At 39.3% G+C, this 25114-nt stretch overlaps 1 protein-coding gene across 1 annotated transcript in view; it reads right to left on the reverse strand.

Annotated features, from left to right (window-relative positions):
- RBM47 (RNA binding motif protein 47) overlaps positions 1-8247 on the reverse strand; it is a 315704-nt gene extending 307457 nt beyond the window's left edge. Inside the window, exon 1 of the mRNA XM_063136416.1 lies at positions 8199-8247. The gene's annotated coding sequence lies outside the window, so the exon portion shown is untranslated. The remainder of the gene's footprint in view (positions 1-8198) is intronic.
- Between the last annotated feature and the right edge of the window lie 16867 nt (positions 8248-25114).

A 25114-nucleotide genomic window follows, 5' to 3' on the forward strand; every position in this document is an offset into this window, starting at 1 on the left:
CTGAGTTTTGTGGATTTAGCAATTGCAAAAAGTTATTTCACAACACCATCTTCCTTGAAGCTGTCCAACCTGTTCCTACATGAGCTGTTTCACCATCATGCCACATGGGGGTCATATGAAGAGCAGCTCACTCCAAAACCCCATCCCGGAAGTAAAGCAATTGGAGGCAGTGCAGTGGAAGATCAGCTTTCAGTTTTCTGGGGAATTCATGACCCTGTCAAGTCCTGTTGGTACATTTTAAGAGCCCAGTAGCAATGCTGTGTCTTACTTTGATAATAGTATTGCAACTCACTCACCCAAATTGCTTTTTCTCAAAGTGAATGCTTTCAAGGCTGTTGTGGTTTGTTGTTTTTTGTAGGGTACAACTCTTTAAAAAATTGGGATGTGTGTGCAAGTATGAACAAGCACATTTGTATAGTAGAATATATAGATGATTTAGATGATGCATCAATCCAGAGCTAGTGTAGCATCCCTATTAAGAGTATGGCCTGGTTCAGACAAAACGCTAAACCATGCTGCTTAACCACAAAATGGTTAAGTGAATGCATTAACCTTAATGCTTTCCATTAACCATTTTGTGGTTAAGCAGCATGGTTTAGCATATTGCCTGAAGTAGGCCATAATGTTACAGACTGGGACATTTGAACTCACTGGAGGGCCTTAGTCAAAGCATCCACTCACCCTTTCCCCTTCTCCAACATAGGCATAATTCTACAGGTTTTTTTAACAGATAGATATACGTTTTCATAGCTATTTCAGTCCTATCAAAATGCTCAACTGACAGGGAACATGAGAGAGACTGTAGATTCCCAGGATCCTGAAAAAGGCACAGTGTTGCATACAGAGTCATGTCTTCCCCACCCACTAGCTTTTATCAGTGGAAGATGCATCCCTATGTGGCAGAGGCATTGAACAGATTTGGTCACCACACAAGCACTTTAATTATTCCATGGAGTGAATGACAACCACTCACTTATATGGGGAAAAAACAGGTGCACGCTTGGGAGAGTCTACTGGGGAAGGGGCTACGCCTTACTTACGTTTTTATTGTTCATAATAATAATAAATTTATTTCTTACCCGCCTCTCCATTCTGGTCGAGGCGTGGAACAGTAAATATTAAATACACAAAACTGAATTAATATACATTGTTAAAACATCCTAAAAACATTTTAAAAACATCCTAAAATCATTTTAAAATCCTAAAATTACACTGGATAGGCCTGCTGAAAGAGATCAGTCTTAATAGCTTTCTTAAATGCTGTTAGACTGTTAAGTTGATGAGTCTCCTCCGGCAGGCCACTCCACAGTCTGGGAGCAGCAGAAGAGAAGTATACTGAGAAGACTGAAATATATATTGGACAATGCTGATTAGTTAATAGGGTACTTCAAAAGATGTTTTTGATATAGACCGTCATCAGCAAAGCTACAGTAGTTAATGCATCCTATATATAGTTCAGTGGAGGTTGAGTGTATTCCAGGCATGTTTTGCGATTGATGGTCTAAGTAAGATTACTGAAGTGGCTCTATAGGGAATTTCAGATGGGAGCTTTGACATCAGAACATGCCTAGTGCTTATCTAGTTGAATCCACCATGTATGAAGATTCTGGAGAACATTTTGAGGATCAGTTAGCCAACTTTATACATGGCTGCAATACTTCCCAGGAATATGCAACATAGGTTGCAAGATATTCCTTTGGGAATTGCGGTTTTCAAACTCTGGGAAGCTTAAATGTAGTTCCTCAATTAGAAAGATACCTTGATTGCAATTACCAATCTTCTCCTGTAATGTGCAGCTACAGGAGAGAGCATTGGGTGCATACTATGGCTTGAATTTCAGATGGGTCCAAAAGCCCACTAAAGATGGCCAGTGTCCTGCATCAACTGAGAACATGCTTTTCATGGCCCAGAATCCTTTGCCACATTAGACATTTAGGGATTCCTTAGTAGTCTACTCAATGTGGAAAGGATGCCCTGAAAGTGGATGATTTGACAGCCTCTGCTTTAGGAATAATTATAATAAGCATCTATTATTTAAATTTTTATTCCACCCAACAGCCAAATCTCTCTCAATGCTTTACAACAATTTTATATTCACTGTTGTTCCCCGCCTCGATCCAAGTGGAGAAGCGGGTAAAATTTATTATTATTATTATTATTATTATTATTATTATTATTATTATTAGGATAATAAAATACAGCATAAAAATACAGAATAGAATACAGGCTAAAAATTTAAACATACAAAAATTAAAACAATTTAGACAGCTAAAAACAGTTTCAATAAAATACTAGACCTGTTTAGACAACTACTGTAAATGTCCCATCATATTCCATTAAATGTTTGGGAGTAGAGGGCAGTCTTAACCTGGCATCAAAAAATGACAATGTTGGTGCCAGGCAGGCGTCAGTAGGGAGCTTGAGCTCGTTCCATAGTCAGGTGGCCACCACTGAGAAGTCTCTCTGAGCCTCCCTTGGATGAGGCACTAAGAGGAAGGCCCAAAATGTTGATTGTAGTGTCCAGGCAGGTTCAGGGTGGGAAAGATATTCCAACAGGTATTGCAGTCCCAAGCCATGTAAGGATTTATAGATTAAAACCAGCACCTTGAATCAGGCTTTTAAATGTACAGACAGCCTGCAAGTGGGCCAGAATTGGTTTTATGTACTCAGACCTTCTGTTCCAGTTATTAATCTGGCTGCCACATTTTGCATTAACTGCAGTTTCTGAACAGTTTTCAAGGGCAACCTCACATAGAGTACATTACAGTAATCTAACTTGGAGATTACCAGAGCATAGATTATGAAACCAAGTTATCCTTGTCCAGATAGGGGTGTAGCTGGGCCACCAGCCAAAGCTGGTAGAAAGGCACTTTCAGCCACTGAAGCCACCTGAGCCTGAAGTGATAGAGATGGATCCAGGAGAAACCCCAAGCTACAAACCTGCTCCTTCAAGGGGAGTACAACCCCGTCCAGAACAGGTTGAGCACTCTCTATCTGATCAGAAGAACCACCCACTAACAGCACCTCAGTCTTGTCTGGATTGCCCTTCAGTTTATTAGCCCTCATCCAGTCCATTGTGATTCAGCACAACCACACACTCACCCAAAGTTGAAAAGGAGAAGTAGAGCTGCATGTCGTCAGCCTGCTATGAAAGAGTGGGAGGATTTCTGCCAGGCCTTCTCCTGTTATTTTTGTCCACCTATGGTGGTGGTGGTGGATGTTCAGAAAGGATTTTCTAAATCCAGATGCTATAGATTGCTCAGAATGAAAGTAGTGCATTCATGAAAATATTTCCCCCCTCAATATTAAAATATTTATTCTGATAATTTTATTAATGTTCCTTGCTTTTTACAAATACTTCATTTCTAAGTCTTTATTTTTTATTAGATTGGAAGAGAATGATGTCTAATGTATGCATTGCTTATCGATTATGCTTCAGTGATAACTATTAAATGTACTTGTACATACAGATGGAATAGCTTTGAAAAGAGCATCAGTTTGACACAAAGGTTCTTGGCAGTTCTTTAAACATTTCTATACACTCTATGCATTCAAACTTAAAGCATGGGTTGAATTCAGTTGCTTACTAAAATAAATGGGACTTAAATCATGACTAGCTTGTCCCATTGATTTCAACCTAAGTGCAACTAAATTTCTCCACTTTGCTTTTGCTATCCCAGAATGTGAAAACTGTGATTGGACTGCAGCAGTTTAGAGACTATTAGCTGGATATAGCAAATTCCTTAGATTCCTAAGGGTTAAATGTTGATTGAGATGTGTTGTGCATTTTTAATTCTCTCATAGCATGATTTGTTGCCTGCCTCAGCAAGTGCAGCTAGTTGTTATAGCTTAACCACAGGAGAGAAGAAATATTTCTGCTTTACAGATTAACACTTTAGGGGGTAGAGTATGTGTGTCTGAATATTTTTGCAAGGATATGGGAACACCTAAGCTGCATCACCCTTGTCTGCAAAAGAAGGAAATGCTAAGATTGCCTGAATCTACCTGTGACAATATTTTGGGCAGCTGGAAGGCAGAAAAGCCAAGCGCTGCAAGTATCAACAGATGGGCAGGCTTAAGGAAGGAGGCACTGAAATGACCAGAGAGGACAGTCATCTGGTCAAAAACGACAGAGCAGTCCAGATGAGAGGGGCAGATGGGGCCAAAACAACAAATGTTTAATGGGAAAGTCAAAAAAATACAGCAGGGGTGTTGAACCTCATTCAGTCTGAGAGCTGAATTTCATTCTGGAGAAGCTCTCAGGGGCCATTTTCCAATGACGGGCGAGACTGAAGGTAAAAGGGGCAGGGCCAAAATAGTAGCATTTTTTAGCTTCAAGCTCAAACTGCAAGTAACTAAGCCTTAGAAGCACCATTTTAGACCAGCAAACAAGTAGTGGTCAGGGAAAGGGGGCCAGGGTGGGGACTCGGAGCACAAGAGAACCGGATTGGGGTCTGGGGCCTGAGGTTCTAGAGCCTGATGTACCACCTATGTACAGTAGAGGATCATGGGTTATATCTAATGTTAACCCTACTTAGAGTAGATCCATCGAAATGAACATGGCTTAACTAACATTGGATAAAAGCCAGCACTGTACCCACCTGGCATGCCTCTCTCTTCACCAGGCATGTTTGACATCCACATGCTAGACTTGCATCTGTATAACTGTCCACATGTCCCTTCCAGTATGCAGTTCCAAAGGTTATATACAGTATGAACATGCTACAGCAAGGAATTGACCCTAGGAGGAGGTATGCATGAATGCAAACAATGATCTCTCAGCCTCTGATATGGGCTGATATGGCTCACAGACTTCGTTATTGACAACCCCAAGGCAAAAACATTGTTTTCTTCACTAAGTACCAGAAATGAAGATGGGTTTTTTCCCCCCTTAGAACAACGTGGACTCACCTTACTGTTTATTTAGAGAGAATGTGACCAGATCAACCTTATTAAAAACTTTCCATGCAAAAAGGAAAGTTGCAAGACCAATAGAAGCATCCTGAAAGACAGCGTATCACATGTGCATATGAAGTATGCTACAAAACAGGTTCCCGTTCTATACAAAGAAAGAAACCTAATGGTATAATTTACTCTGAGACATAGTTGTACCTTACAGTCATTTCACATTTGATGTCCTTTTTCCAAAGGTTGGACCCTAGTGATGCCAACTTTTGTTTTCATAAGTTTGATAACCGAGGTAAAGTGCGTCTGAGAACATATAGAATGATTTCTGCTGCCTGAAAACACATTTAGAACACAAATGGTCTTAACACAGGCCTATACTTTTTGATACAAATTTGAACAAGATTCCTTCCAAGTTGGCTACATGATTTAAGAGCTCCCATATTTTCAGCTGAAAGCCAGCTAGACATGAAGGTGGCAGTCCCACGTGCACAACAATAGTGGGGTACATACACAGTTGTGCTAGCATTCAGTTTTAACAGGAAAGGTCGACATTGTCCAGGATGTAGGTCGAAGTCCCACTCTCAGGTAACACTCAGGAAAGAGGCAAATAACCTTTACTAATTCCACTATCACTAGGCACTACTAAAAAATGTGCATGCTGTTCTCACCGTTTGTGTCAAAATAGTAAGAGTGATGATGAAACATAGTTTCTTCCCCAACCTGGTTGAACTACAACACCCATCATCCTTAGTCAGCAAGGCCAATGCTCATGGGTGATGGGGAAAGTTCTTCAAAATATTCAGAGAGCACCAGCTTGGGAAAAGCTGTTCTGCATGTTTAGCTACCTCCCTCAATGTGCCTATTATTTAGATTAAGCGTGCATCTTTAAACATGGAGTTAACTACACTGACAATGTAGCCTCAAATACAGCTTATTCTTGTTGCTGCACAGCAGTTGTCAGTGGCATACCAACGACAATAATTGCAGGTTTGTTGATACAACAGTACAGTACCAATAGTATTCAGTTTGCAGTCAAGTATGAGGGTTTACACAGCTTGTGAATTATTACACAGCCCAAAAAGGAAGGATTTGCAGAGACAAAACATAAGTTGAGAGGTACTGGGGTACATTTTATCTTGGCTGATTTACACATTATGAATTGCATCCTGAGTTGGCTTTTGATGTAGTGGAGGCCTCTGCTAATGGAAAAGGGTGGGGGGAGTATTTTTTAAAAGTGCTTTGTAAATGCACACATAACAGAAACACATTAGTTAATGGGGCAAACATTTGTTTGGAAGCACACATAAAAAGAGCTAAACTACACATTATACTGGGAAATTGTGCTTGATCTCCCAATGGTGGTGTTCATTGTTTTACACTATATATGGTTCTCTATTGTAATGCAAAGTATTTTGGAGTGGCTTGATCTGGAATGGGCAATTAAGATCCATTAACTTTACAAAGGACCTGCCACTGGTGGAGATGAAAACTTCTAGAACTGGTTTTGTTGATATGGATTGCTTGGAATTTTTTGAATCCTTAGGATTCACACTCCTTAGGAATGTGGGTATCTAGATTGTCACCTCAAAATTTACCACTGTTGAAAGGAAGGAGGTTTCAGAGTCAGGAGTGGCTACAGCTCCCTGAGTTATGTAGTTGGTGGCAAACATGGATCTGTTACAATGCAACATGAAGAAGAGAGAGGTAGAAATGTTAGGCCCCGTTTGAAATGCTGCACTGAATTTTCCAGTCTCATAAATATATCTAAAGAGAATATTTCACAAAAGGGGAAATAATTTGAGGAACTGACAACTGATCAAAAAGTTGACAGGAGGCAATTGCTTTAAAAGGAGCTAAACAAAGCACCATGTTGGCCATTTCTCCTGAATAGTATGATTTCAATTCTGATTTGATGATTTACTTCATTTGCCAAAAGCCAAATCCCTTAAGAGTCAGCAAATTCCCAACCCCTTACCTGCTCTGAGCAAACCCAGTGGAACACTTAAAAATGTTAGCAGGCTGGCAGCTTTTAGCTTTTCCACTGATAGCTAGATTTAGAATTGCAACTGAGTTTCCATACTTCAGGTAGTGAAGTGCTACTTGTACAAGTAAATCCTGCTGTGACAATCATGTGGGTGGGGAGGAACAATGTATCAGAGCATTTATTATTATTATTATTATTATTATTATTATTATTATTATTAAAACATTGTTTTAAAATTGCCCTAAATGCTTCTTTTATTTAAGAGGTATTGCACAATTACTTCACTGATGTTAAAAAAAAAGAACCATAAATAAACACCTTGATAAAATGTCACCAGCTGGAAAAACAGCATGTTTGTTTGTGTTGTTTCCACTTGTTTTTAAATTTGCATTATAACAGCTTTTCATTTAAGTACAATTTCACAATTTAAAAAAACCAGATTAAAACACACACACATTTAAACATCAGTTTAAAAGGGGTTAAAATGGAACTGAACAGTGAAGTTCTGCAGAAATATAGGAATGCAGGAATACTGCCCAAAATTTTGCAGTACACATCAAAGTGATGGAAGAGCAGCGATAAGGCCTTCTACACCTGATAAAATATTGTGCTGCTGTTCCAGTCCAGAATATTTGGATTTTACTGTTCCAGTTCAGAACACTTGGATTTTCTGTGGAATAGTTTAATTTTTTTCTAAGTGATCATACAGATTGTCATCATGGATATTAAGCATTTTATTATATATATATATATATATATATATATATATATCATAAACCTTTAAGAAACAAAATCTTTTTTGTCTCTTAGAAGTGGATAACATCATCCTACATTTTGCTTCACATTGCATGATAACATTTATAATAAAATTAACCCACACTGGTTTACCTTTGGGATTCATAAGTGATAAAAGCACAAAAAAGAGGCAACTATGTGACTTCCCAACATATATTACCTTAGGTGAAGATGATAAAACGAGGAAGCTTACATTATTGGACACTGCTGGTCTTAATGGAACCTCAAACCTTTGGCTGAGACAGTCACCTCTGCCTAACTCATGCTTAGGTTCGCCTCTCTTTAAGTAAAGTATCAATTCCTTTGTCAAGAGAAGGCAATTAAAACTGCTCCAGGTTTGTTTTGATAAAGCTTTATGTTTACCTAGAAAGCTTCTAGATGAAAGACCCTAATGTTAGATACTATGACTTTACTTCAAAATGTATGTAGTTCCTTGGGAGGCATATAACAACCCCTCAATATCCTATTTTAATTAAAGCAGAGCCAGTATGATCCAGTGTGGGATACGAACCAAGGAGGTGAAGATTCAGTGCCTTGAGAGTGCCACTGGTTCTCCAATCTATAGAATAGAAACACTAGAGAGCATGCCATATAGTATTACCGTAAGGATGAAATTAATAATAATAAGAGATAATTACTTGCTGTTGGAGTGTTTGGGTTGTCTTCCTCCACTTATGCTCTTCCTGTATAATTGCCAATAAACTCAAATCTATTACAATATACCATAACCCTCCTCCTGTAAATTCCTTCCAAAGGTAAGTGCTATATCCCTGGAACTTCTAATCACTTCAGGGACTGGGATGCACATTCTTCCACTGAAGAACTCAGGACTGCATATAGGATTATGCCATTTACCCTCATCACAATCCTGTGAGGTAAATTGGAGACATTAGTTGGTTCTTTAAGCAAGGATTAGTACCTAGGGCAAGATACACTTCCTAAACTAGTGTAAAACCCACGTTGCCATGGGTCCCTAGTAGTCCTGCTCGTTTCCCATTTTTTTGCCCCTCAATCCCCTCACCACAGAGGGGATCATGAATAGTGCATATGTGTCTCATGCACAGTGAATCCCCCACCAAAATTTGCACGTGGCACAACCCCAGCACCTCCCTCATGTGCCACAATTGGCCACCTACACCCCCTTTCCACTATCCACTGGCAGTGATAGCTTAAACACGTGGCTGCACCCAGAACAGGCCTTCATGCCACACTGATAGGCCCAGCACGGCTGTTCATCATCCCGCTGGTGAAAGACTTGCCCTGCCTGTTTGGCGTAGAGGAAATGAATCCCTATTAAAGCTTGACCTTTGACCTTTTTTGAACTTTAAAATTTTCTTCACCTCTACATTGCTCAAGCTTCATTTTAAAACAAAAATAAGCAAAATCGGTCTGATAGATCTCAAGTAATAAGCCTTAAACTACCCTAGTCTTATATAAGATGCAATGCTTTTAAGGGGAGAGGGAGGGGAAAATTTCTTAAGGTAGGCAAGAGTAGGCAACATACAAGGAGCGTGTGCAACTTTGTATTAGTTGTTACAGAATTTCTCCCTTGATAAAGGATTTCCTCAAGATGCTTTGGAACTATATCCTCCTGTGCAGCAGTTTTACATACAAGGGAGCCCAGTGGGCTCAAATAAGAACAGGAGGCCCATCAGCCCCTGGTGGTAGAAATGGGATACTTAGGAGAGAGTCTATTGCAGCTTGAAACTAAATAGCAGATTTTAACTTTGACCCTGAATATACAGCATGGAAACAACAAGATAATTCCTTGGAAGGAAATCTATGATTGCAAACATGAAGAATTCCTAGAAACACTGGCTAGAAGCAGGATAAAGGTATGGAGTACCATTAACACATTAATAACAATGCAAACACATAAACCTGCATGTATCTTAGTACTTAAACAATGTACTGCTAAGTCTATTTAAATATATATTCTGAAGCAGAACAGCCCTACAGCCTAAGTATCCTCAATATTGCAAATATCTGACTGTTCTCTGGTTTAAAAGACCATCTGTTATTGCTCACATTGAATAAAATAACAATACTGCTAGAAAAGCACATCAAGGTATTCCACTAACTAGCAATTCCAGTAAAGATCACTGATTAATGAAAGCTAATATTGAAAAAAGGCATGAACACTATTGGAGCTTTGTTATATATATAATTGCATAGCAGTTCTTTCATTACTGACCCACATGCAAACTTCATTTTATCATGTTATCTCAACAGTGGATATATCATTAGGGCCTTGCTTTTTGATCTTCAATTAATGTTGGTATCAATTCTAGTACCTTATCCTGGCTGTCACAATTTGTTTAATCCTCCTAGTGATGACTGTAAAATTGGTGTTGTAGTACTCCCTGATTTAATGGATTATCTCCCAAGAATGTTCCTTTCATTGTTATTTCTGTGCTTCATGTAGTAGCAAGTTTCAATACAGCCTTGGTAGAAATGTCAGTTTTCAGATGTACAAACAAAAGTCTGAAAAAACCACATGAAACTAGTTAGAGAGCTGTACTGTGAACGTGCTGTCTGTCAATGCAATGTTGCATAAAGCTACATTTTTGGGTGTGCAAGTGGTGCAATTCTGAAGAAGCACAGGAAAAAGTGCAGAATATATACTGGGTGCAACTTTCAGCTTCTTGAAGATCTTGTTTTTCTAATTTTTTAAAAGCAGCAACAACTTTAAAATACTTTGTGATAAAACCTAACTGCCTCTAATTTTTGATCTCTTGTAAGACACTCTCTCTATTTTGCCTTCTGGCAAGATGTTGGGGGGTGTCTTTTTTAAAAAAGAATCTTGTTAGCATACACACTTATAAAAATTGTTCAGCCTCTTCCATTAAGCCTCTATAAAATTAGATCCGAGAGGGAGATGCTTCATGACTCCAGTGCATATGCATTAGAATACAGGCATATGAATAGAAAATGCCAGTGAGTTGCTTACCTTCCACCACCAGTATGACTGTCCAGATAGCACTTGTTGCTGAATGTGTTTGAGTTGTAGTTATTCTGCAATATTTATAACAACACCTACTATGATATTAAATATTTTTATTTATTTATTAAAAGTCCTTAGGTCAGTTTACCCTGTGTCAACCTGTACTGTCCTTAAGCAGGTGTGGCAATAAATTAATTCACATACAGCAGACAAAGAAATGCTTTCACCAATCAGTAATAGTGAGACAAAACTGTTTCTGGTCTTTGGTGTAATGTTACAAACAAATATGTGCTCTAATGTTCATTTGCATGCTTGAAAATGTGTGGGCAATACCGTCTGATCTCTCAGAAGCCAGAAGATTGACTGAATAAGATTTCCTGTGGTCACAAGACAAGCCTTCACCCCCAATTATTTGCAAAACCAGAAGAAGTTTTGAGCATATAGCTCTAGTCATAGAGATCATGTGTCAACTTCCTCCCAAACCTGTAGACACGCCTATGTTCGTGGGAAACATTTTCATTCTCCTTAAAATAGACCAATTTCTGCCAATTCTTGTACACAGTGGAGAAAGAGCTCATCAGGGGCTTGAATCATGCTTGCCAAATCACTACTTCTGTTCAGGCCAGCTTCCTTGGTTGAAACCAGTGGAATAGACTCAACACTTTCAGGACGTTCATATATATTATCATATATTATGGCACACATTGAATACTGTACCTATTTTTACTCTAACACATATGAAGCCTCTCTCTCTCTCTCTCTCTCTCCCCCCTCCCTTCTACAATCCACTTTGTGCAACAGTAAATCTTGTCTTTTTCAATGGTGAAAAAAAAAACCCACTGTCACATAATAAGTAGTTTTGGAGAAGTTAGAGGCCTGGATTTCTGATGCTAGAAATATGAATTTTAGTTTTACACATCCATGTTGTAAGTAACATCCTTAGCAGCCTATTCGTGAGAAAAGATAGCAATATAATGTGCTTGTTGCCAAGGAAGCAGATACTTAACTGTTATTTGGCATAAGTATGATTCAAACTCATGATCTGCATTTCTACTTTTTTAAAGTGTAACAGTTGCTGTTACAAAACACTCAGTATTGATTAATACAGACAGCAAGCATGAACCAACAAACACATTTTGATTTTTAAGGTTCATGCACACATTTGGGCAGTAGTAAGTCAAACTTAGCCTCCAATTGTTTCTGCCAATACTACTACTTGCAAAGGGTTTCATAGGGGGAATGGAATTGAACAGAAAAATGCCAAAAGGGTTATTCATATTGAATACCCCCTAAAGAATGTTACTCATTCATCAGGAATGACCAGGTTAGCATTTACAGTCTCTGTTATTCCAGTTTTGCAGCCTGTGACTTGAGGATCTAACAGCAAGTCCCACAAATATGGATGCAAGTGATAATGACATCCATCAGGTTTCTTTACAAGTTGTTAAAAGAAGTATTCTACATGACTGGCAACTAAAGTTGTGTTTTCTTTTAACTTGCTTGGTTTGTGAAATTGTAACCAGGATGATGTATAACTATATTTAATAAAACCAGCTAGGGACATAGTTGTTACTTTTCAATTTCAAAATAGCAAAGCCTAGCAAGTATTTTTGTGGGAAGTTAATTAATCTGTCGACATTATTTGCGATCTGCTGGCGGACCATAGTAAAGCAATCACAATCAAGGTAGCAAAGTTTGCTGCTGCAGCCCAAAAAATCAGAAATAACTTTCTTAACACAGTCTGCGTAGATTGTAAGGGGGACCATTTGATTTAATAACCTTGTATAAACTATCATCAGAGATCCCACCTATCTGATAGTGCCAGTTATTGACTGTTAGCACTTCAGGTTATAATGTAATCACTGAAATTATTCTTGTGACTTTGACATGCATGTCACCAGTGTGATAGCAAAGGGCGGGCGCTGCAGACAAACGGAACACCCCTAGAAAGATCTACAGACTCCATGGATAATAAAGGATTGTACCCTAAAGATTATGAATATTGTAAATAATGTGTGTTGCGATGTTAGCAACTTTGTATTTTGTAATGGTCTTTGTGCCACAAACAAATAAACTATTCATATATATAATTAATCTGTCAAAGCAAAATTCCTGCTACAGAATTCTAGCCACCCTTGTTTCAGAGGTAACATCTAAAACAAGTTATCTATTTCTTTGAAAGAAACTCCTTGTGTAAAAGTTACATACATTTCTGATATTACATACTTCCATGCAAGACCTACAACGTTCACATTTGGAAGTATTGGCCAAACAACTTTGGATTAGTCACTTCATCTAGAGGCAATTCAAATTTGAGTGAGACTAGCCTGAAGCAGGCAACACCCAACAATCACTTATTCACCTGTATTTGTAAATCAGGAATAAAACTTTATCTATCTTACATTAATTTTGTCAATACGGTTACAGTTTACTTGTTAGTTTTCATAGGGTTCTTCCAGACACATGGCCTTGTGCTACCAATCAAAAGACATTATGCAGTTATTCCATTTTCCCCTTCTTAATAGATTTCCTGTGGTTAGGGAAAAAAAGACAGAAGCAGTATTGAGAATGCATGGGAGGTTTACCAATGGAAGATCAACTGCCCCCACTCCCGACATAAAGGTAGGGCATTTAACAATGAAAGCTTCACCTGGAAGCATTCGTAGTATCAGAAGATTCACAAGCATACCTTATATAATAATGGGTGGGTAGGTATACTTATATATTTTCAGAGGGAGGACTAGTATAGTGTAAGGAACTCTGGGTAGTAGTTCTGTCTGTGTTCTATGCACAGAATGCATAGCACACCATACAGGATTCCTGTCTCTATGGTCACCCAGTGTGAAGGATGACAGCAATTGCTCCTTGCTGCAGGACTTTCCCCCCCAAGAATGAGTGGGTTTTTTTTTCCCCAACACAGGGTGGGCAATCATTTCAGCACTGAGGACTGCATTCCATTGGGGGCCTCAGGTAAAAGTAAACACCCTTTTCTCTCTGGGTGAGCGACCATTTATCTGCTTATTCATTCATTAATTCATTCTTCTCTCTCTCGTGTGTGTGTACACACATGTACACACACACACACACACACACACACACACACACAAATACCATGCATGCACACACCTCTAACCATAGTAGTTGAAGCATTATTGAGGGATGAGGTTTAAAGCCCCTCCAAACATTCCTGAGAAAGACCACCACTTCCCTGCTGCTAAGAGCAGCACTGGTACAGCAGCCTATTCACAGCCACCCAGCTGGAGACTGATGAACAGGGCTCCCCAGGGCTTTGTGTGTTTCATGGGTAGTGACTGACTGCTGGTTGCTTTCCTGTGCCCTAAAGGGAGTGAATGAGAACCACTCACACACAAAGGGTTCATTTGGAAAGACCCACAGGGTGCTGAATTAAACCTGCTTCCTGACCCTGTAGCCTCAGATACCAAGCATGCTTCTATCTGCACAGCCCTGCCCCGGGTTCCGTTACTTGATCATACTAGAGCATTCTAATATTGAGAAATGGCATTTATTTTGTACTAGTGCTGTGTTGAAAATTTCTGCCACATATTTTTGGACTGTTCTCATTCAATTTGATAGAAAAGAAATAACTTCCAAAAGGAAAGTCAAAGGAGAAGAAATTTCAGAGAAATTGTCATGGGATTGGTTTGGGGTTCTTGTGCTTACCTTACCCTATGGGTGAGGTGGCTGAGGAGTATGTGTGAGTGTCCTGTCTTTCATTGTACCATCATCTCTCTGACAGCCTGTAGCCTCCTTGGCTTCCTGCACTTCACACCCAGGGGAAGACATCATGAGGTATTTCCTCTCATAGGGCTTTTTTCAGATCAGAAAGTGCAGGTAGCTTGAGAGACTGCAGAACAATGGAGAGATGGATAACAGAAAGAAAAACACACTCGGTACCCTTGGCCACCTCAAACTGATTAGGTATGGTCAAGACCATCACCAAAAGAAATTCAGAATAAATTATAAACTGCCCTAAGAATGAGGGGGGTGGGAAGATGCCTTTTTCGTGGTGGGAAGAAAACTTTCAGGAAATGGAAATCAGGGTTTGGTTCAGCTCCTAGAGCTGGATGCAACACATCCCCCTTCTCTCACATCCATTACAGGGCTTGCAGGGAAGGAGTGGTGTTATCAGCAACTGCATAAGAAGTAAGAAAATTAACATTTGGAAGACCCTAGGCATAACGTTGAACCCTGAAGGCTGACAACTAGAGCAGAGCCAAAATTTCTCAGAAGACGTTTTTCTCAGAAAAGTCCTGAGATTTTTCTTTTCTCAGAAATAAAATGGCACTGTCCAGAATTTTCTCCAAATTTTTTTCACCATTTTTTTTTTAAAAAAATGGTGTTGGGGGTGCGGTTGCTGCATTCCCTTCTTCTGTCCAATGCCCTGTAATGATATTGTGCAGAATCCAAAATGGGGCCAGGTTGCCAACAGAGATGATGCAGTTGTCACTTTGCAAAAAAAAAATAAAACTTTGAGGGAAAAATGAAAGAAGCTGACCTACAACCCCCTCCAGTAGTGCACCCTACTTTTAAGAAACTGTTGGGAATTTCTCCTCTCACTAGAAAAATTCAATGAAATTCTCCAACCAAATTCTCTGCCTACAAATAGGATGGAGAATTTCGAGAGGACATTGGCCATAGCTCTAATGTGTACCAAATATGATTTTTTAAAGAAGTGTTTACTCAGTAGGTAGTGAAGCTGAATCCTGCACACACCGAAATGGGAGAAAGCCCCATTGAACCTAGACAGGTTTGCTTCTAAGCAAACATGTGAAGGATTGTACTGCACATCTAATTTCTCTCATCAGCTTCCACACTTCGCAACAAAGAACAGGAATCAAACAAACAATTAAAAGGCATTTCAGGACTGATAAAATCTCAATTGCAGGTGGTGATTAATTTTATTTATTTTGCAGACTATGACTAACAAACCAAAATACCACATGTTTCATAATATTATTTAAGTGGCAGCTTCTACTCAGTTATTTCCATTTCCTACTGTTTCCCTTCAGAATAAAGAATTGGGGAAGGGTGAGACCATGGGAAGCTGAATTACGTTTCTGAATAAGATCAGAAGAACGGTGGCTACACTTAATGGGATTATGTCTCCCATTACTTGTTCTCCTATTGTACTCATCCCTGTCAAAACAACTGCAAGTCTAACAGGCGACCTTCAGATTCTAATTCTGTTTTCTGGGAATCCTATTTTTCCTGGGAATATATGTAATTTCTTGTCTGCCCTTTCAATTAACCTTGCTCAGCTTGACTAGGCCAAACAGCTGTATCCATCTTCACACAACTCCACAATCTCTCAATGAACTGGTTCACATGTAACAACAACCCATGGGCTGCTGGGAATGAGTGGAAGGAGAGAAGGCACATTGCCTCCTACGCACCCAACACTTCTAATTTTAAACAACCTACAATTGTTTCGCTTGTAGGCTGTTTCTACAAACTGGAAGCAGCATGCACTTGGTTTGTGTTCATGCAAATCATGGCACCAAATGCTGCTGTTACATGCAAATAGTCCAATATAGCTCCTGCATCAACACTAATAGTGTTAGGTAGTCCTCTAGTTTTTCAAGCCTGGCTCTGAGTGAACCTTTGAGCAAGAGGCATTGAGGCCTCCCAACCACCCTACTCCTTCCTGCACAATTCAGCTACGTGATAGATGGATGGAATAAATGTGTATTACTTTATAAAGTATGTTACTCAATTATTTATTTGTCTCCATAGTTCAAACACTCCTTCCCCTACTGAGCCCCTCCTGTTTTTTGGTGTCAGGGTCAAGACCAAATTGCCTACTAATGGCACTACCCATAGAAGTTTTTCCAGGACTACAGGCTCATATCTGCACGGTGTACACATAGTCCAAATAAAGATGACTGCATTCAGCAATGTCATGAGGATATCCTAGAATTATTCTGTTTTCACAGACAAAGAAGGCATATTTTCTATGGTGGACAGAGGTAACCAAGGAAGATAGGGATGGAAGTCTCATATCTCATAAAGATGCTTAAATGCTGATGAATATGAGATATGGGTATGTATCTACATTCGTCTAAAGCAGCTGTTTTCAGGGATTCCTATAACACCAAAGGGATACTTGGTCCTTATTTGGAAGTCAGTTTACTTTATTTCAGAGTAAACCCAGGAGATGAAAGCATAAAGCTCAGGTCATTCTCCAACAGATTACAAGAGAGAAGAGAGAGAAGGATCTACTTGAGCCATTGCAAACTCTCACCTACATCAAGTGAAGTACCATGAAACAAGCCCCCAAGGTAGTTATTCCCATCTTGTGTGTCCAGGCCTGCATGCTCGACTAGTGTTTCATTAGGAATAATACATTAGGTTGCATCCAATGTTGCATGAGTAAAAGGCAGCTTATCTTTCTCCTCCCTTCCAACTCCCAAAACCCTCTCTAGAAGATTCAGGGCCATCCAAAATATTGTGAGCTGCTTGTCATGGAAGTGCAGTGCAAGGGGGTGAATCAGGCAATTCCACACCTGCACTGAAGTTCCATAAAACATAACCCATGCTGTTTAGGAGCTGCCACCCCATCCCTCTGGGGTATTTTGCAGGGGGAGGGAGGTGAATGAAAGATCAGTGATACAAGCTGTCTTCCACTTGTGCAACTACTGAATATACAACCCAGTAATTTTAAGAAATCCATCTATCATGATCTCAAACTATCCATCACAGAGGCAGCAGCCTGCTGTATCACACAGTGATTCTCTACTCAGGCCTTACCTCCTTTCAGTCACACTCTGCTGCCTGAGGTGGATAATTCTGCCTATTCTCTGCATCAGAGGCAATTGGAACTGTCACTCCCCACTGCAGAGATATGCAAGAATTACCTGCCCTCAGAGGAGGCCAACTCAGTTGAGTGACTCACACAGAAACAAGAGGGGGTGGAGAAGGTAGTTCTTACTTTTAAGTGCTCTAAAATGTCAGCCTTTCCCAAGAAAAAGGACAGTCTCCAATTTAATTAAGAAGGAAGTGTGCTTGAGCAATCAGTAATTTGGAATACTGAAGAAGAGGAGAGGATGCAGGAATTGCTTTCTAGTGGTCTAGTGAAGAAAAAAGACATCAGCACTCAGAAAAATTAAGCTGTTTCTTCATTGCTCAAAATACTATAACTGAGAAGATCTAGACGGCTTAGTCATTCATCATAAGTGGAACTTTAAGAGAGGCTTTTTAGAGACGTGGAAATAATAATCACAAGCTCTTGCTTCATGCTCTAATGAAAGCACTTCCCTATATAGAAACAGAATTTTCATTAAACATGGCTAACAGTTCTGTAGCTAACATTTTGGATGGATTTGATTTGCCAGGTAGCTGAAAAACGAGGGTTCACACGGCTATAACCTTTAGCACACCAGACCCACGAATAGCCATCACACAATTGAAGCTTTTCGGCAAACCTATGCCTGGAATTAAATTTAGTTATACAGTGTCATATGTGTACATTATGTTTCCACTGTAAAACATAAAGCAACTGTCAATACACACGAGCCCATATCTAAGGAGTTTATAATCTAAAGTTTCCCAGGAAAGCCAAATGCATGCTTCATGGCAGCCCAAACTTGGAATGCAGATCCTTAAAGTCAAATACCTGAGGGCTGCTTGTATTTAAATCCACAAACCATGTGGCGTTACAAGGTCATTGCTGTTTCACCCGATCTACTTCTTAGGGATACAGCCTGTTCTGTCCCAGGACTCCGGAAAGTTGTTCACTCTAGTATACACGTAGTTAGGGGAAAAGCTTGGACAGAGTATACTAGAAGATTTTAAAAAAAACCCAAAAGGGAGCTCACATCAGGAACCAAGACTTGTGTACACTGTCCAGTTTCCATTCCTTTTCCCTAGTCACTCATCCCCTGCAATTACTTCTAAAAATCCCCAGTTTTACAACTAAAAAGCAACACATTTTGAAGTCAAAATAGATTTGTGCAGTTGCAGAGCTACATTGGGTTGGATCTACACTTGGTCATAGAGTAGACCTACTGAAATCAAGAGGACTAACTGAAGGCCTCTAAGGGTAGTACCAATGTTAGTCCTTCATAGAACAGACTGATTGAAATGAATGAGATTTAAGTTAGTCATAACTAACAAATCTCATTCATTTCACCAGAACCAAGCAGGATATAACACTTTGAAAGCAGTTTGAAAATGGTATATGGAAGGTGTCATGGGCCCCAAAAATTGTCAGTGCACTTCAAGACCATTATTAAGCTGTAGCATAGATCCTGTCTGGGTCTATTCTACATAGGGTAGTATCCAATGTTAGTCCTAGATATGACTAAGCCTAGATCTAACCCAGATTCACACTGGGTCAGCTATGGTTGGAAGTGGATTCTTCCACCCCCTCCTTATCATGGCAACTCCTCCATCCCTCTGAAAACAATACTGAGGGTCAGGAGACCCTGTTGAATAGGGAGAGCTGTGTGGTGTGTGTGTGTGTGAGAGAGAGAGATCCCAAAAATTATGCATAGGGATCTTCTACGAGCAGAGCCTTTCCCTTTGTGGAAGGAAGAACCTGAATCCAAACCCATGTATTCTGTGTTTAGAGTGGACAAGCAGGACCTGAGAGAGAATGTTACAGTGTATTCATATTTCCTAACAGGAGTGTTACGTGAATAGTTCCAACCTTAAGGGTCAAAGTGGATTGAATTACAGAGCAGTTAATGGATAACTTCTACTTTCTTGGGGCAAAAGAACTGCATTTTGCTCAGAAACTGAGCCCCTTCATGAGTGATCACGCATAAAGTAATCCTTGCAGTAAGGATTTCACAGATGTGAAGCAGAAATGCTCGGGTATAGCCAATGCATTGCACACAAACCCCAATGCAATATTCAAGTGTGAAATGACGCTTTTTGTTGCAGCTTGCAACAAGTGAAACTGAAGGCATTTTTACCACCAGGCTTTGATAAACATTTGGTAGGACACTAGGGGCCAAATAAAATTGCCTCATACGTGGTTAGCCCGCTTTGCTCTAGAATAAAGTACAAGGTGAATCTTGGTGTTAACAAAAAATCACAAGTGGTAGCAGGACCATGTCTTAAGCAATTGAGAATTTCTCTATCAAGAAAAAAAACTATATGGAAAGCACAATTTCTATGCAACATGTCACTGTGTATATGAAAATATTGCATAAGAATTTTTTAAAAAGCACTGTTGAATATATTACTTCAGCAAGAACAAGCTCAATTTGTTTGTACAGACTTACTACTCAGCCAAGGATTAGCAAGAAGCTGTTACTAGGTCTCCTAAACTTTAGGGCCTAAAAGTGTCTTATATTTTTATCTTTTAAAACCTGGCGATGCAAAGTCAGTTACCAGTAGCTGATATTTTTGAGAAGCTAACATCCTTTTCTGCCTAACTCTATAAGCCTAACATACTTTACAGACATGAGTCTACTCCATATTTCCCCACCCCCCTTCTCTTAGCCATGGAGAGAGCAATTCCATGTCCCCAACCTTTGCTTTCTGAAAATTCTTTGGTGTATTACCACATAGCAGAGTGGTGTGACAAGGATAAAGAGATTAGAACTATTTTCATTTAACTCCTTCAGCTCAGATTCGGCAAAAGACAATTGCTTTACTTCCAGTAATAAGAAACTCTTCATTAAAGTATACGCAATTCAAAAAAATAAAGCACAGTTAGTCAGGATTGTTGACTCCCCGCAACACACACACCCAGACACAGACGTGCCTGAAACAATCTGTGATAAGATGTATTATGAAAGTTCCAAAGCCCTGCAGTGTCTGCTATTGCTAAAGTGTCAGATGTTCACGAAAATTACTAGAATCTTGCTGCTGGGGGGAGGGGTATCCAGAAGAATAATTCAGTCCATCTGTCTATCAATCTATATTGTATGCACATGGATACACCAGTCCCAAATCCAACAGCAGTAATGATACCATTTTGCACTATAATAGTATTTATGCAACAACCACACCAAAGCGATTTTCTGCAAAGAGGGTAGCTGTATAAACATCGTTTTCTCTGCGTAGTTTGTCTTGCTCTTTACTACTGCAAGTAAATAGTAAGACTTCCTATTCAGCCCATTTTCTACAGATTTATTATCTTTTTAAAAAAATATTGCATTAGATATTGTTGCAGCCACCTCAGTGTAGAATTGAATTTTTGGACATTAAGGTTGCATTTCTAAGTACACTGAAGTTTGTAAGTATTTTATTGTTTGTGCTGTAATGTTCTTGTGTGTCCTTTTAGGCACTTTTCTGTCTCCTTAAATTTACATCATGTATTTCCAGTTCTCTTCTCACAATTTTTAGGTTTTTATTTTTATTTTCTCAGTATTTTAACAGTCTATAAATTAATTTTGACTTGGTGTTTTAAATTTGTATTTCAAATTTGTATTTTTGCATTAAGCTTTTATATTGTATTTTATATTATGGTTTTATACTGTTGGTTTATACTTGAATTATCTTAATTTTGTAAACCGCCCAGAGAGCTTTGGCTATTGGGCGGTATAGAAATGCAATAAATAAATAAATAAATTTATATCCTGCCATTTTTCCTTCAAGGAACTCAAGGCAGCGTACATAATCCTCCTCTCCATTTTATCCTAAATAACAACCCTGTGAGGTAGGTTGGGCTAAGAGTGAGCTTCCATGGCCGAGTGGGGACTAGAACCCAGAGCTCCCAACTCCCAGTCCAACACTCTAGCCAGTACACCACACTGGCTCCCTGTGGTTAAAAACTACATGGCATTAAATGCACCTTTTCATGTAAAATGCAGGGCTTTAAAAACACAGGCAGCATGATCAAAATCACAGCATATGTAAAGGGAAGATTTAACTTTTCTTTTCTGTGCTTTGGTTCTGAGGGGGGGAATCCTCTTCTGAAGGTGATATATGCATTGGGGCCAAAGGGGATTTCCTCCCAATGCAAATTACTGCTGCAGAGGAGGGGTCTTTCTCAGCGCTGTGACAGCTTTGGATATAGCCAGTGTACTTTATGTTTCTGCATTGATTTCACCATTTGATTCCACATGTTTTCCTTCACTCCCACATTCCCATTACTCTCAACATCATTTATCCTTCTATGCTTGTTTGGAACTATGGATACAACCACTCTCCTAATTTTCCCACCACCTAAAAAAAAAAGACCCAACTAAACAAGCACTCTGCTTATGAACCTACTGCCTTTCACAATTTTGTTTTGAATTGAAGCAGAAGGGCAGCATTACCTTTTCTTGCACTTGAGTGCTGACCAAAACTGCCATTTTGAATCCCTCAAAATGTATATGGATAGACCAAGATGTTTGCTAGTTTGGGCAGGGGGATTGGGGAGAGGAGACATGAATGTAAAAGAAAGGGGTTTGTACATACGTGACAGATCCCCACTCTTACGTACTCCATCTTTCCATTTTAGTACCTAACATATCCATGTGCAATGCAATTTACTAATAAGGAGCCATTCAAAATTTGTCACGTTCCGCACCTTGACACAAGCCATTATGAGTTCTAACATCAATGCAAATAGCAGTAAATGTACTTAATATAAGACTCAGACAAATACTATACGTTTCTGAGGTAGGAGCAAAATCCAAAGTCACACTCTTAATACAGCAAACAAAATATTTTAAGGCTCCAAAGTCTGGATTAGTATTTGCTTGCCACAGACAGGAGATTGAGACTATTATATGTTTCCTTTAAGGCCCAAGCTTCATTTTAACATTCTTTTTGTTTTGTTTTTCTGAATTAAATTCTGGTTTCTCCTTACCAATTAGTTAGACATGCTTATTTACTCATTTTTTCCCATTTTAATGATCTATTTTATGTTTTGTTTTGTTGATATTCACAATAGAAAACAAAAAAATGGGGGAAAACACATATTTATATAACTCTTCATAACAAATGAAATTATAGATCCATTTACAAATAAAAAGGAAATACAAAACACAAGCTTTTACAAACCCTAAAAATTCATCAACATTAACCTGTAGTGAGATAATACATAACAAAGAATAGTCAGCAGACAGAAGACTCAAAGGTTTCATTTAAAAAGACCCAAAGGCCTGGTGAAGAGGTGTGCCTTAATTAACTGGCAAAACAGAGCTACTGAAGATGGCTGACACAGGGAGCTCCATAGCAAGAATATCACAACCAAGGAGACCTTCACTCAGGTCACCGCTCTCCATTGCTCATAGGCAGGGCCACAAGCATGCCCCCCTCTAGAGATCTCAAAGCCCAGGCTGTTACATACCAGGAGAGGTGCTCCAAGCCATATAGGTATATTATAAGTTAACATCACTACCTTGATATAGGTTCCGAAGCAAATAGGCAGTCAGTGCACATCACAGAGAATAAGTGTAATATGACCCTGGCTTTGCATGTTGCTCAATAACAGTTGTGACATTCTGCACTAGCTGAAGCATCTGAGCCATCTTCAAGGGCAGCCCCACATAAAGCATATCAGTCTAGGTTACTAAGGCATAAATAGCTTTGGTTAAGTTTTCCCAGTCCAGCAGGTGGTTAGCTGGTGAACTAACTGAAGCTGAAAGTAGGCACTCCGAGCCACTGTGGCCACTAGGATCTCCAGGGGCAAGGCAGGAATACTCCTAGCTATGCACCTTTAGGAACAGTGCAAGCTCATACCGAACAGTCCAAATCCCCACTTCCAAGACAGAGAACTACTCACCAACAGTACCACCATCTTGTTAAGATTCATGCCGCTCAGAATGTATGCAAATCTCACACAGTAAGGGCAGATTTGAATATTATCAAGTCAGACAGTTATTTCCCTGGCAAGAGAGTCACCACTTCAATGCTGGGCTGATTTATTTTTTAATTGCTCCTATTCCAAATTAGAACTTTTCAGCAATTTAAAGTTTAATACAAAGGGAAGGTCACTGCTCTACTATCTTGTACCCCCAAACAATAGGAAAAACAGAGGTTTACTTCAGTTAGAAGCATACTTTATGTCAAGTTAGTGGATGAATAACTAACTACGGGGCTTTTTGTTTTGTACCACATTATGAAGAATGAAACTTACCTTAGGTCTGTCATAGAATAGGTAATTATTCTGGAATATTTTCTGTTGTTCACATTGTAAACTAACCTGAGTAAAATCATGTTTCTGTGCTCAGGTTGACGTAATAGTTCCACGTTTATTTTGCCAGCTTCAAGGTGAAGTATCACTGGGCCCAGTGAGCAGACTGGGGAAAACCTGAGATACTTTATTGGTAAAGCACAACAGGTGGAACCTGATCAACAATTAAGAATACACGTTTTTTCAATATGTACTGAAGTCATTGTGAACGGTTATTAGGAAATTTGAGGCAAAGTGTCACCAGTATGCTGGTAACAACCAGCTCTATTTCTTTGTGACAGGAGAGGCCATACATATTGTGAACTGGTATCTAGATGCACTTAGATGAGAGCTAATAAACTGAAGCCAAATCCTGTTAAGACAAAGACCCTGTGGATGGGTGGCTCCCAGGTCTGCACTTCCTCTAAAGGAGCAGGTACATAGGTTGGGGGTGTTCTTGGATCATCTTTATCACTATAAGCCCAGGTGACCTCAGTCACCTTTTCAAGCTACAGTTGGTGTACCAATTATGCCCATTCCTGGATAGGGGCAGCCTCCCCACAATGACCCATGCCCTGGTAACCTCATGGTTAACCTTAATGCATTCCATTAACCATTTTGTGGTTAAGCAGCATGGTTTAGTGTGTTGTCTGAACAGGGCCTTAGATTACTGTTGCAGTCTATGTGGGGCTGCCTTTGTATTTGGTTTGGAAGCTGCAGCTAGTGCAGAATCCATCAATAAGGGTGCTTAGTGGGGCAGCCAGTTATGTTCACATGACACCTGTGTTAAAAGAACTGCACTGGTTTCCTATTAGCTACCAAGCCATGTTCAAGTTTATGATGTTGACATACAAATCTCTAAACAACTTAGTCCAGAATATCTAGCAGACCACCTTGAGGAGACTTTGCTGGACGTTCTGCAACCAACAGAGTGTTGCCATATAATATCTTGAAGGTGGGCCTTCTCAGTGATGGATCACATCCTCTGGAAAACCCTCCCCCATGCAGTTCAGAAGGCTGAAAATGTGGTAAGTTTCAAACACCTCCTGAAAACGCACTTGTTCACCAATGCCTTCTTTGGCATGTAAACAATTGGAATTAATCATATGGTGCTCCATCTTACTACTCTGGCACTGTTCTGTATCCTTATTGTAGTTTTAAATTGTTTAATAGAGTATTTTAAATTTATTTGTATTATTTTACTTAAAATAATTTTAATAGTGTTTAATGGTGTATTTAAAAGTATTTCATATTTATAAAGTTTTAAAATACTTTAAAACACCACTTACAGGTGTTTTATATTAAGCAGTATCTAAGTATTATACATAAATAAATAACTTTTGTTTCTGTTTTTAAGTCTCCACCACCACTACCAGAGAAAAGGGGGGGGGAATACATAAACATT

The sequence above is a fragment of the Elgaria multicarinata genome, chromosome 10, assembly GCF_023053635.1.
Source record: "Elgaria multicarinata webbii isolate HBS135686 ecotype San Diego chromosome 10, rElgMul1.1.pri, whole genome shotgun sequence".
In the NCBI taxonomy this organism is placed as follows: Eukaryota; Metazoa; Chordata; class Lepidosauria; order Squamata; family Anguidae; genus Elgaria; species Elgaria multicarinata.